Below are 11,658 nucleotides of genomic sequence, written 5' to 3' on the forward strand. Positions count from 1 at the left end.
AACAAGAGGAGAAAGAGATTTAAGAGATTTGTCCAAGACAACAATCAGATATTGAGCTTAGTTTTGACATCTAAAGAAAAATCGGTGTTTTAATTAGAATTTACAGGATTTAACTATTAAAATGTACTTCACAAGTTAACCACATATCAATATTTTTTCAGAAATTACTGCAATGTCCTGTGTAGATGGGTATGAATGGAGTAAATAGTGCAACAGCAAGTCATGGCTGTACTTCTGCTAGAAAATGGTACTATCCAACAGAAAGTGACTTTCTGAAGACATTGGGCAGGAGGATTGTGATACGCCAATGTACAAAGCCTAGGAGTTCAGGCGTACTCCTCTCTACATAAAGTATGCCATTGGTTTCAAACAAGGAAAGAAAATGCACCAAACAGATTAGCTACAGATCCTAGAGTCTTATTAATGCAGGAGCTGTTTACAGTTTCTGTTTAACTGTGTAGGTGAAAAATAATTAAAATGAACCACTGTTGGATAATACTTAATCCCTCTGAAGATGTTTTCCATCTTAATCTTGCCCCTTTTATTATGAGATACTGATAAAAGCCATCTGAAATAGCTTGCTCTGTTCATTGACTCAGAATTGTAAGAGCAGACAGTTCACTGTGCACGGGAAGATTTAGCTTTACTTTTAAGATGCTAAGCATGGAAGATTAAGGGCAGAAGTGTATATGATAGCTCAAGTGAGTATTACTAAGAATAGTCACAATAGATCACTGTGTCATTTAGGGTTTGTAAAAGGCAATAATCACTCATTTTTGCCTATGTTTAAGAAGAAAATGACCACCAGAAAAGATACTGTTCTGGTAACAACGATTTAAAGAATAGTTCCAAGATGCTATTTATTCTGTCGAGAGCATATCTTAATGGAGGTAGGAATATCCGAGCAAGACGTCCTTCAGGAATATGTTGTCAAGATCTAGACTACTTGGAAAAGTTGCCTGATCCATCTTTAATTACACTGTTCTCCTCGTATAAGTATTGATCTTAGTCAAAGTGCATGCAAACTGAATGCTCTCCCATAAACTTAAAATCTTAAGAAATGTTGCTGTAGACTAATAGGGCTTTAATTTACATTGGAGATACTGAGAAGATGACTGAAGACAAGAGCATACTCATCTATTTTTTTGCATAACCTGTTAAGCATATGATCTTAAGGTTCCTCTTCTGTAGAGGAGTGAAAGTGTACTCATGAACAAAATATACGTACTGTCTAGCTTCATACCCCCTTCCAAAGCTCACTAGGTTCTACAGGTGGCAGATTCTTTTGGTTCAAAGGCACTAGGAAAGGATGGAGTTGTTCAGTCACTTAGCATCAGTTAGTTAAGCAAGATCCTACTTTCTGAATACCCACTTTGGGAATACAGAGGTCTAATTTGGGCTTTATATGCATCTAATACATAACTATCATCCCTGAGCATGAAATATTCCAAGCTGATATTCCAAGCTGATTCCACGCATGAAATATTTCAAGCTGATACTTCTTTTCAGAGAGTAAATGGAAATGCTTCAATGCCAAGTCCAGTTCTTGATGGCACAGTTCTCTAAGCAAAAAAAATCTGCCCTCTGACTGATCATCTCTTACTGTAACAGCCTTCAGCAGTGAGTTAATCTAAGCGAGGGAGATCTCTTAAGGCTACACGTATTTCAGTGTAAGTGGCTGCAGTAAGTGTGCAATACTGTATTATGCCTGCTTTTGTAAGCAGGGAATGTGAGTGCTATTCCTAGTTCTTCAGCTTTATCTTGGTTTCTGTAAGACCAGCGATGATATGTGGAGCTTTGAGGTCATCTATCGATTTTTTCAGTTGTCTGTATTTTTACATAATTGAATTACTGGAGAGGTTCTTGCTGAGCAAACTTACTCATACCAGTCCTGTACCATTCAAGTATTCTGGCTGAGGTAGCTGCATTCTGGGATGCCAGTTACTGGTCTTCACGCCCGTAATCCTGCAAAGGCTCTGATTCTACTGTTGTAAGGCTTCCAAATGCAGAAGAATAAGCAAACTGCTTTCCAACTGATGGAGATGTAACACTGCCAGGTAATTAGATCTGAAAGGTCTTTTTTTTACAAGGTACAAGAAAATACGCTTCGTGCTGCCTGGAGAAAGAGATCCAAGGAAGAGCATGCACAGATGCTGAGGACTACATTTCCTACAAAAATTCTGAGTAGGCAGCTTCTGTTTCTCTTATGTAAACCAACTTCAAAAACCCTCAGTCCAACAAAAGAGGATAAGAGGAAAAAAAGAACAAAGAAAATTTACTTTCAGAATAACATCCAGAAGGCCCACTGCACGATGGCTTTTTCTTGAGTACAGTACTTCTCTGTGTGCTGTCTTGGAAGCAGGAAGTATCTCACACTTCTTACAGGTGTGTTTTGCTGTATAGTTCTTCATAACCACTGGTTCAGTGACTTTTGGCCAGAAGACAGATACAGGTTTTTTATAAATTTCATGTTAAATACCATGAACATTTCCCTTGGGTACAGGTTATGCATTGAAAGAGCAGCAATAGTGGTTAAAGAGCTGATCAGGAACAAAAGAGCTTCCTCATGTATGTTTAAATACAATCCGGTTTCAGAGGCTCTGATTCCTGGACAACTAGAAAAAGGGTAACTTTATGCTGAAAAGGGAGTAAGAACCCAGATGAGAATAGCTGTGGCTTCTGGAAAGAGTTTTGTGGCCTGTAGTTCATACGGCTATTTTCAGAGATAATTCCACACCTTTGCCAGTTAATCTTCAAGTGTTAGCAGGGCTCCCTCACAGACAAATCAAAATTACCAACAGCACTGTCAGATGCTCTTAAAATTTACTAAGTGCCTTATACAGAGCATCAATGAGGCAATGATTCAATTGAAAGGAAGGTTGATAAGAGATTTACTCCTCTGGATGGAGTCACAGGTTATCGGTTGTAACTAAGGCAATGTTCCTGGTTATAACACTAGAATCTTATATTTTCTTGCTCATACAAGTACCTAGTAAGAAGCAGTCTGGAAATTTCTGAGGCTTTCAGTTTGTAAAACATAAATTCTTTGGAGTTGGTTTTTTTTTTTTTTTTTTTTTTTTTTATGTCAGCTGTGATAGCCTGCTGGCGTATCACAGAAGTGACTCAAACTTCTGAGTATTTTTGGATGCTTTCACACTTCTCAATATCCCAATCAAGGGTAGCACTACCTTTCTTGGGAAGGGACACGTAAGTTGGTTTTATTCATCGGGTTTACGCTTATCTAACAATAATTTTTAAGGGTTTTATTGTCAGAAAAAGGGCTTGTTATTTTGAAAATAAAAATTTTACCTGCCAGGTGTCTTCCCCAAAACGAGTAAGTGCCTTTTCTGTTCTGACTCTTAGAAGTATTTTACTTTGTCAGATTGAATCTGAATGTCCTGGATAAACCAACAAAGTACTGAGTGTTACCGATGGCTTGAAATCCTTTCACTGAAAGAACAAGACAGAATGTAAGCCACTTGAATTATTTTGAGACCTGATGTTATCAGAAGTTTTATAACTGCATATGAATAGTATACTTCTAAGAACAATGTAACTTTTCAGGAACTTGATGTTGATTAGGAAATAAATATTTATTAAAATAAGTATATTAAATAAATATTTATTTACCAGTTTAAGAAAGGTAAAATGTTACACCGTGGGGGCAACAGTCTTGCTGTTAGCAGTCCTGACTACTTAATGGAAAGTAAAACTGAGGCCCTGAGCTCTGACTGTAACAGAATGCATTTGGTGAGAGACTGGGACTCTGAATCTTAGGTCCACATTCTAATAAAGTAATTCTTCCCACCTCAGTTTTTGCCAATTCTCAAACAGGAAAGAAGGCATGAGCAGATATCAGTAAGAGGACCTCTGGTGTTATTGGTGCTGCTTCCTATCTCTAGAGGACTTTTTTTTTTTTTTTTTTTAATTTAAACTTTGCTCAGGACTGGTACAGCTGAAAGTATATTTTCCCTTCATTCTTAAGCCTAGATTTTGAATGGAGTTTCTCTGAGACACTTTTGTAGTGAAATCGTATTCCCTACGAACATTGAAGACAAAAATAAACATCTCTGTGAACAAAAGGTGGTGTGTGCTTGTAATTTTTTAATATATATAATTTTGTTAAAATAATTCTACGGGTACGCTAAGCCACATGTACCCATTATATTGGTCTACACTTAAAAGGTCTCTATGCAGCAGGCAGAAAATAAAGCCTTCATCATGAGATGCTACAATTTCCTGTCTGGTAAACTATGTTCAATTCCAGTTAAACACTTGTTTAAATCGAGATGGCAATACAATGCATTCAGCCAAAGTGCACGTATAGTAACTTATTGAGACACTGCCTCAAACTGACCTCTTCCTGACTTCAGTTCAAAGGCGTTATTCAATGAGTTAAAATTCTGAAAGCTGAGGGGAAGGGGCTGGAAAGAAAGAAACAGTAGGACAGTTTTTCAGAATAAATGCTGCACAATCAGTGACAATAAAGTTGTTTAAAAATGAACTATTCTATAGTCATTTTGATGAACATACAATTAGTTTCAGATGAGCATTAAGTAGATGTGTTCAAAGCCCAGAGTAGCGACACACATTTAAATGTCTTCCCTGGTAATAAAGTAATATTCTTGCCTTCTTACTTACAGGCAAGTATTTTCAGTGAAAATTTTTGCAGGTGTACTATATTCAGTCTTGACTGGCAGTGATGCTTAGGGTGTGTCATGATAAATGGTAAATAAAATAATTAAATTGCTGGGAACCCTTCTCTGAATGTGTTACTTGTACTAGCTAGGCAAAAGTGCAAGAAATGTAAGTGGACAACTTTGGGATAAGCTGTAGCAGATTGTCAGACAGGGGGCCTACTCTCAAAATGCCAGGTGTGCTCCGCTCGCTCACTGGTGTGGGTTATTCACTTTGACTCTGAGCTGTGGTGGAAGTTGAGATACCCAAGTGCTGCTTCCAAGGCAGCAAGAAACTAAGAAAACAACCATGCTTGCATATGGAAGTAACAACTGAGGTGAGAAGCTTGAGAAGGCTTAATCTAAGCAGATTTCATCAAAGATTTCATTGTGTATATAGCTTTTTTTGTTTGTTTGTTTTTCCTAAAACAGATTCTACAAAAAGTGATCTGTCTTGAGTCATTTTCAAGCTATGTACAGTTCCAGTGTTCAATTCTGAATTGTTTGATGTTTCTTTTGCTTTGCAGCACGAGGCTGAGATCCTCCAAGCCGTTGTTGAAAGGAGCAGGTTCCCTCATAAAGCCAGGCAGCATTTCCCACTTGTGTAGCAGGTGACTGACGTGTTGGCCATGAATACACGTGCTCATCCTCGCTCCGTGCAGGCAGTTTGTGAGGCTGGTACATCCTCGGGTGCAGAATGTAATGTCATCTTGTGAGTGCTGGGTATAATCCTGTGAGTGCTGGGTATAGTGCTGGGTATAGTCCTGAAGCACAGGCAGCGTGCAATAGCAAACTCTACATAAACACCAAGCTCAGTATTATCAGAAACACTGACTTCTACAAAGGACAGCAATCTTCAATGCATTTGAGATGAAACTGGCATCAGATACCAGAGTGGGGCTATTGTCACTAATTAAGGGACTCTAATTTATTCCACTTCCTTGTCTGTTTTAGAAGAACAGAAGGAATTGAAAAGAGGAGACCAAGTTGTAAAGCCCTTCTGTCACCCTTCTATTCATTTTTTTCCCTCTGTTGACTGTTCAGTAAGTCCACTACACAATTATGGGTCTGAAGATCAAAACAAATTTCTTAAATTCCACACCCCTGTTCTGGCAGCCCTGGGAGATCACAGCATTCCGTCTGTGCCTGGTGCCTGGAGAGAGCTTGGTACAGTGTCCAGTCATTTTTTACCCTTTCTTGACCTGAAAGAAAGTAAAGGAGTAAAAGAAACGCATCTTTCTAAAATTACAGGTAAAGGATGGGTGAAAGATGCATAATTTCTTAGTGCCATCATGAGTGAGCAATGCTTGAAGGTGTTTCAGATGTTTTGGGTGGAAGGTGTGGGCAGCACAGCATCCGCACTGCCTCGTGCCATGGAAGTGTTGGCAAATGCAGTTCTGAGGACACTGGGGACAATCAGGGTTGTGTCTGTGCTCTGCAGTGGAGTGGCACAGGGCTGTGTAAGCAACCTGGCTGCTCACTGTCACTCCTTCAGACATGACAAATTATTGACAACGTATAAGGGTACGTGGTGGCTCAGCCTGTTGTGTACCTTAGGCATTTGTCTGTGAGATGACCACACTGTGCAGTTATAAAAGGGGCAGTCAGTACAAAAGGAAGTGTTAACCTCTTCCTGGTATTTCAAGTACTAAGTTCTTTATACAGCTCATACTTTTGACTGATCTAATCTGTTTTTTGAATCCCTAGAAAACAAGATGTGGAGAGACCAGCAGTAGGACTTTATCCTTGACATGTCCCCTCCGTTGGTTTCAAGGTTAAATCCTGCTTCCGAGGAGCAGGGAGATTAGCAAAATAAAAAGACAAAATAACAAGTTGGCTTGGCCTGACATTGGCAAAGTAAATCAAATCTTCACCTGGCTGACTGACTGCTTCCCCATCCAGGTTATGCTGACTTTTTTTTCTTTTGGAAATAGGGGCAACTGGCTACCTGCCTCACTGCCTCTAGTGTATCTGGATTGCACTGTTGAATGGCTTTCAGAGTCCCTGGCAACACTCCTAAACCTGTGCTTCCTCTTTTCAGAGCAGCTGGTGGTTGTCATCTAACATTTTTTTTCATGTTAGCTGTTTGCTAGATGCAGTTTCACTCACCTAGCCATGCAGGCTTTTTGCACGTTGTGAATAAATAAGTAAAACATATAAAATGTTTTCATACCAAATGTAACAAAAAATAATAGATAAACAAGCAGTGGTTTCCAGTCTGTGGTCTGAGGATCTCATGAGGTAATGTGTTGCTTCTAAAAAAAGGGTCTTCAAAAAAGAGTAGGATGAGCTACTTATTGCAATTAGCACTGATTTGCTGGGTGGAGGCTGCACTGTTACTGTAAAGTGGAAAGTACCGTGCAGGATTAATTCCAGATTAGCTGATATGCTTCATTGTAAAAATTAAGCCATAAAGCCAAGTTGTTATTGTGTATGTTTAGTTAGTAAATATTTATTCTATGACAAGAAAAACATGACAGTAGATTGTAGAAACTTAAAGACCCTGATTGGGGTGTCAGGGCACTGAAAGCACTTGACGCTGTAGCAAACCATAGCAGGACAAGTTGAGGTCTTTTAACTGGAGTATTTATATATACATAAACAAACAAACAAAAAACCCAAACCAAATAAATGCAACCATAAAGCTCAGCCTGCTTGCCTTATTTCTGTGTTTTCATACATGGTATGTATTAGCATAAGTAGGTAAGTTTGCTTTGACTCCTTCCAGGAGTATTTTAAACACAAACAGCTGTGCCAGACACTCCCTGGAGAATTTTAGATGAAGCCAAAGCCTGACACTGAGAATCCCCATTGGACTGATGTTTTGGAGCTCCCTATTTAGAAAACTTTAAAGGAAAAGAAAATCTTTGACACACAAATACAGAAAAAAATATGTAAAAAGAAAATTCTCTTTACACTCTTAGGAAGTATTTCTGCTTTTTTTTTTTTTTTTTTTTTTTTATTGGAGGAATGCATTAATAATTGTACTAGGCTACATAAATAAATGTGTCGTTATTTATTGAAGACAAGGAAATTGAACTTTCTTAAGATGAGCAATACAACTATTTTGACTCCTTACAATTTAATAGCTTATGGTTGTTCACTGAAGATTTTAAAGTAAGTGTACTACTGATAAAATAATTTATTCAAATTGACATAAACCAGGGAACGTTGTAAAGTATCACATCAGTTCCCAAACTCTTCACAATGCAGTTTGTTTAAATTTGTGTACTACTGTCCTCAGGTACGTATGTTCCTGATATCAAGAGAAACTGCAAAATATCACAAAGCTTCTGCTTATAGGCTAAGTAGGTTAAACAGTCACTGCAATGCAAAACAATGGGAACTAAAAAGGGAAGGAATGAGTGAACACAATGATACTTCGGTAATCAATGAAAACTGAAAATTTTGTTTTTTTTTCCAATGTTGGGGCTGATGTGGGGAAATCTGAAGAGCAGATACAGTAGGAATGGAAGGCAGCTGTACCAAACTAAATCCTCGTCTTAAGAATAAATTTGAAGGAAAGAAAAATGATGTCTGGCAGCAACAGAAAAGGGACATTACACCAAGAAGTCTGATGATGCCATATGCACAGCACATGGCAGCAAAGCAGTTCCTCCTCCCTTACCCAACCTTACAATCTATCATAGCAAAGTGTTGACACTGCAGGTTGTACGAAAGGGCATGTGAACATCAAAGAAAGTGTCTTTGCCTTTGAAAAACCCTTAACTGGTCTGCATGCTTGGCAGCCTTGACACAAATCTGTCAGCGCAGAATCTTATTGCTTTGCCAACTTAACTAATGGTTTGACTTCCTGAAAGAACAAACCCAGAAGAAATGATGGAAACGCATCTGATTAGGACTGGGCTTTTTCATTAGCAGAAACTTTGAGTGGAATTTGATTTCTCTCTTTGTTCTCTCGGTTGCATCAGATAATCCCCTTCTATAATTGTGAGTATGTATATATTTTAATTTAAGTCGATCTAATTTATCTCTCAATCTAATGAGTAGCTAGAATTTCAGTTTAATTTTCTGGCATGCACTAACTGCTTTTATGGCCTTTGAACAGATTTACAGAAGTATAGGGTATTTATTCTTTTATAAAATGAGTTGTCCCAAATATTTAACACCTGTAGTTTTTCTAAACTTACTGTTTTCTGGACTTAAGGTATTTTCTGGACATAACAAATAGAACTGAATCCTTTTAAGGGTAACAAAAGCTACCATGGCTAAGTAACTTCTAATTCTAGTCAGGAAAAGGATTTAAAGATTTAAAGATTTAAAATTGAAAATAAATTGAGAGAACCTTGCATGTGATTGTGCTTCCTCATCATTTAACAGTTTTTTAAAGACTAGCAAATATTACAGCATAAAATGTTATATATTTCTCATTAATTAAGCTGAGTAATAAAGGTATATAATTATTTCTCTTTAAAGAATTTTAAAAGCTGTATTAGCTAATTGGATAACTATTGATATTGCTTTTTTCTCAGAGAAAAAACTTAGGCATGGCATTTCAGTCATTTTTCTTTATCTTTGTTATTCACACAGCAGAGTTTGTAGTAAGAAGCTTTTTGCCTCTTATCAGACCAACTGCCATGCCAGTTGGATTAAATGCACAGATTTTGCAGTGTAAAAAAAGGCTTGTGTGTGCATAAATTCATCCGATTTTTTTTTTCCTTCTCCCCAGTTGCATCAGATACCTTAAGAAAAGATACTAACTTTCTCTCTGACCTTGCTTCAGTTATATTTTTAGACCACTGCAGATACATTCGCACTCATTCATTATTCAGGTATTCCTGGACAGCACGGAACGGAGAGAATCCTATAAATTCCTACCAGGGAAATGGTATGATTGATAATCCGAAAGGGTTTTTTTCCCCCTTATCTCATCTGCCCTTAGCACTCTTTATTTCTTCTTTTCTTGTCTAAAAATATACTTCTTCTTCTGACACATGAAAGCATTGCTGCTGCCCAGCTGCCATGTTCATTCTTGGTCCCTGTGTAACACCCTATAGACCTCATTTTCTCTGACTTGAGCACTCCTCGGCTCAGAAGGCAAGTGTCATGCTGCAGTGGGGACTAACCGGACTTCTCTTGAGGTCACTGTCAGTAAATACTCCTTTGTCTCTCTCCACTCCGACTCACACACTGGTATGAATTCGCCTTTAAAATTGTCCACCTCTCACCACATATCTCAGACTTCTGATTATTTTCTTCAACTATTTTTTATGCATCAGTCTGTAAAATATAGTATCAGCCTCTTCTCTTTTTGTTTCTTATCCATACTGGGATAAAACTCCTGGATTAAACAGAAAGCAGTAAGGGCAAGAAGTCAGGGCTTCATTTATCCATGAAAAGTGTTATTTATTACCTGCCACGGGGACTTGGCAGTATATGTTGGGGGTTGTAAAAAGGGACAGTGAGTGACACAGGTCAGCGTGCAGATATGCAAGGAGAGCAAGACACCAGGTTTTGATCGTGAGCACACAGAAAAGCTGGCAGAGTGGCGGAGTTCATCTGCTGATAAGGGGGATCAAAGCATGGAACAGAAAGCAGGACGAGCAGAAGGCCCAGCTGCAACACTAAGTGGCACATTCAGAGATTTTTTTTTTTTTTTTTTTTTTTTTTTCTCTGTTGTGCATGGTAGCACATGGCCTCAGTAACATAATTTTTCCTTATTTCATCTATGACTCTCCCAGTGAGTCCATCCCTCATGAGGTGCCTCCATCACCCTGCCATCTTTGGCCATGCATTTTGCCCTTGTGCCCTTGTTGCTAAGAAGGCCGATCGATGGTATCCGTGTCTGTGTTCACATGGCTGTTATCACCAGCAGGGTGAGAGGGAGGATCCTTTCCCTCTGCTCAGCATTGGTGAGGCCACACTTGGAGAGGTGGATCCGGTTCTGCCCCCCACAGCACAAGGGACATGGGCATAGTGGGGAGAGTCCAACTTGGCCATGAACATCTGTGAGGAGAGGCTGAGGTGGGCTGAGGATAGGCTGTTCAGCCTGGAGGAGAGGTGGCTTGGGGGGGATCTCATCAATGTCCATAAATACCTAAAGAGACGGTGCAAAGAACAGGGAGCCAGGCTCTTTTCAGTGGTGCCCAGTGTCAGGACAAGAGGTGGTGGGCACAAAATGAAGCACAGGAGGCTCCCCCTGAGCACCAGGCAGCACTGCTGTGCTGTGAAGCTGCTTGAGCATTGGCACAGGCTGCCCAGAGAGCTGTGGGGTCTCCTCCTTGGGGATCTCCAAAAGCCACCTGGATGTGGTCCTGGGCAGCCTGCTCTGGGTGTTCCTGCTTGGGCAGGGGCTGGGGCAGGTGGGCTCCTGAGGGCCTGCCAGCCTCAGCCAGTCTGGGACAGTGCAATTCTCATCATTGCTCCTCATCCTCCTTGGCTCCTTTCCTTTCTTAGATTCTACCTTTTTTCTCAGTTTCTATTTCCCTACTCATTTCCTAGTGATCATCCTGATACCTGTACTCCAAACATAGCCGAGAACCCAATACTTCACAAGAGCTGCCTGTTTTCCTCATTTCTTTGTTCATGGGGATGAGGATAGGCAGGACATTTTGGGATTACACCTCTTGCAGCTACTAGCATTGCCATTTGGCATTCTGCTTCCCCACCTTTTAAACAGAGCCAAAAAAAAAAAAAAAAAAGGCAGTAAGCTATAGCTGAGGTTTCACAGACATTTACTACAACATATACCCTCAGGCCCTGCAATCTGTGATCTGCAGTATAACTGATTTTTTAAGCTTTAGTGTAAATCAGATTGTGATTTTTTTTCTTCTTGAAATTCACTGCATGAAGATTGCATCTTCAGGAGGAAAAAGGGCGTATTGGAGTTGGACTTGAAGATCCCAGTGGGTCCCTTCCCACTCGGATATTCTGTGACTGTATGGCTTGTAACCGAGCTGCCCAGTGAGCACGAGGCCGTGTCGTGGCAGCATCCATGTCGTGGCAGTATCCATGGGGCAGT

This window comes from Anas acuta, chromosome 1 (genome assembly GCF_963932015.1).
Source record: "Anas acuta chromosome 1, bAnaAcu1.1, whole genome shotgun sequence".
Lineage (NCBI taxonomy): Eukaryota > Metazoa > Chordata > Aves > Anseriformes > Anatidae > Anas > Anas acuta.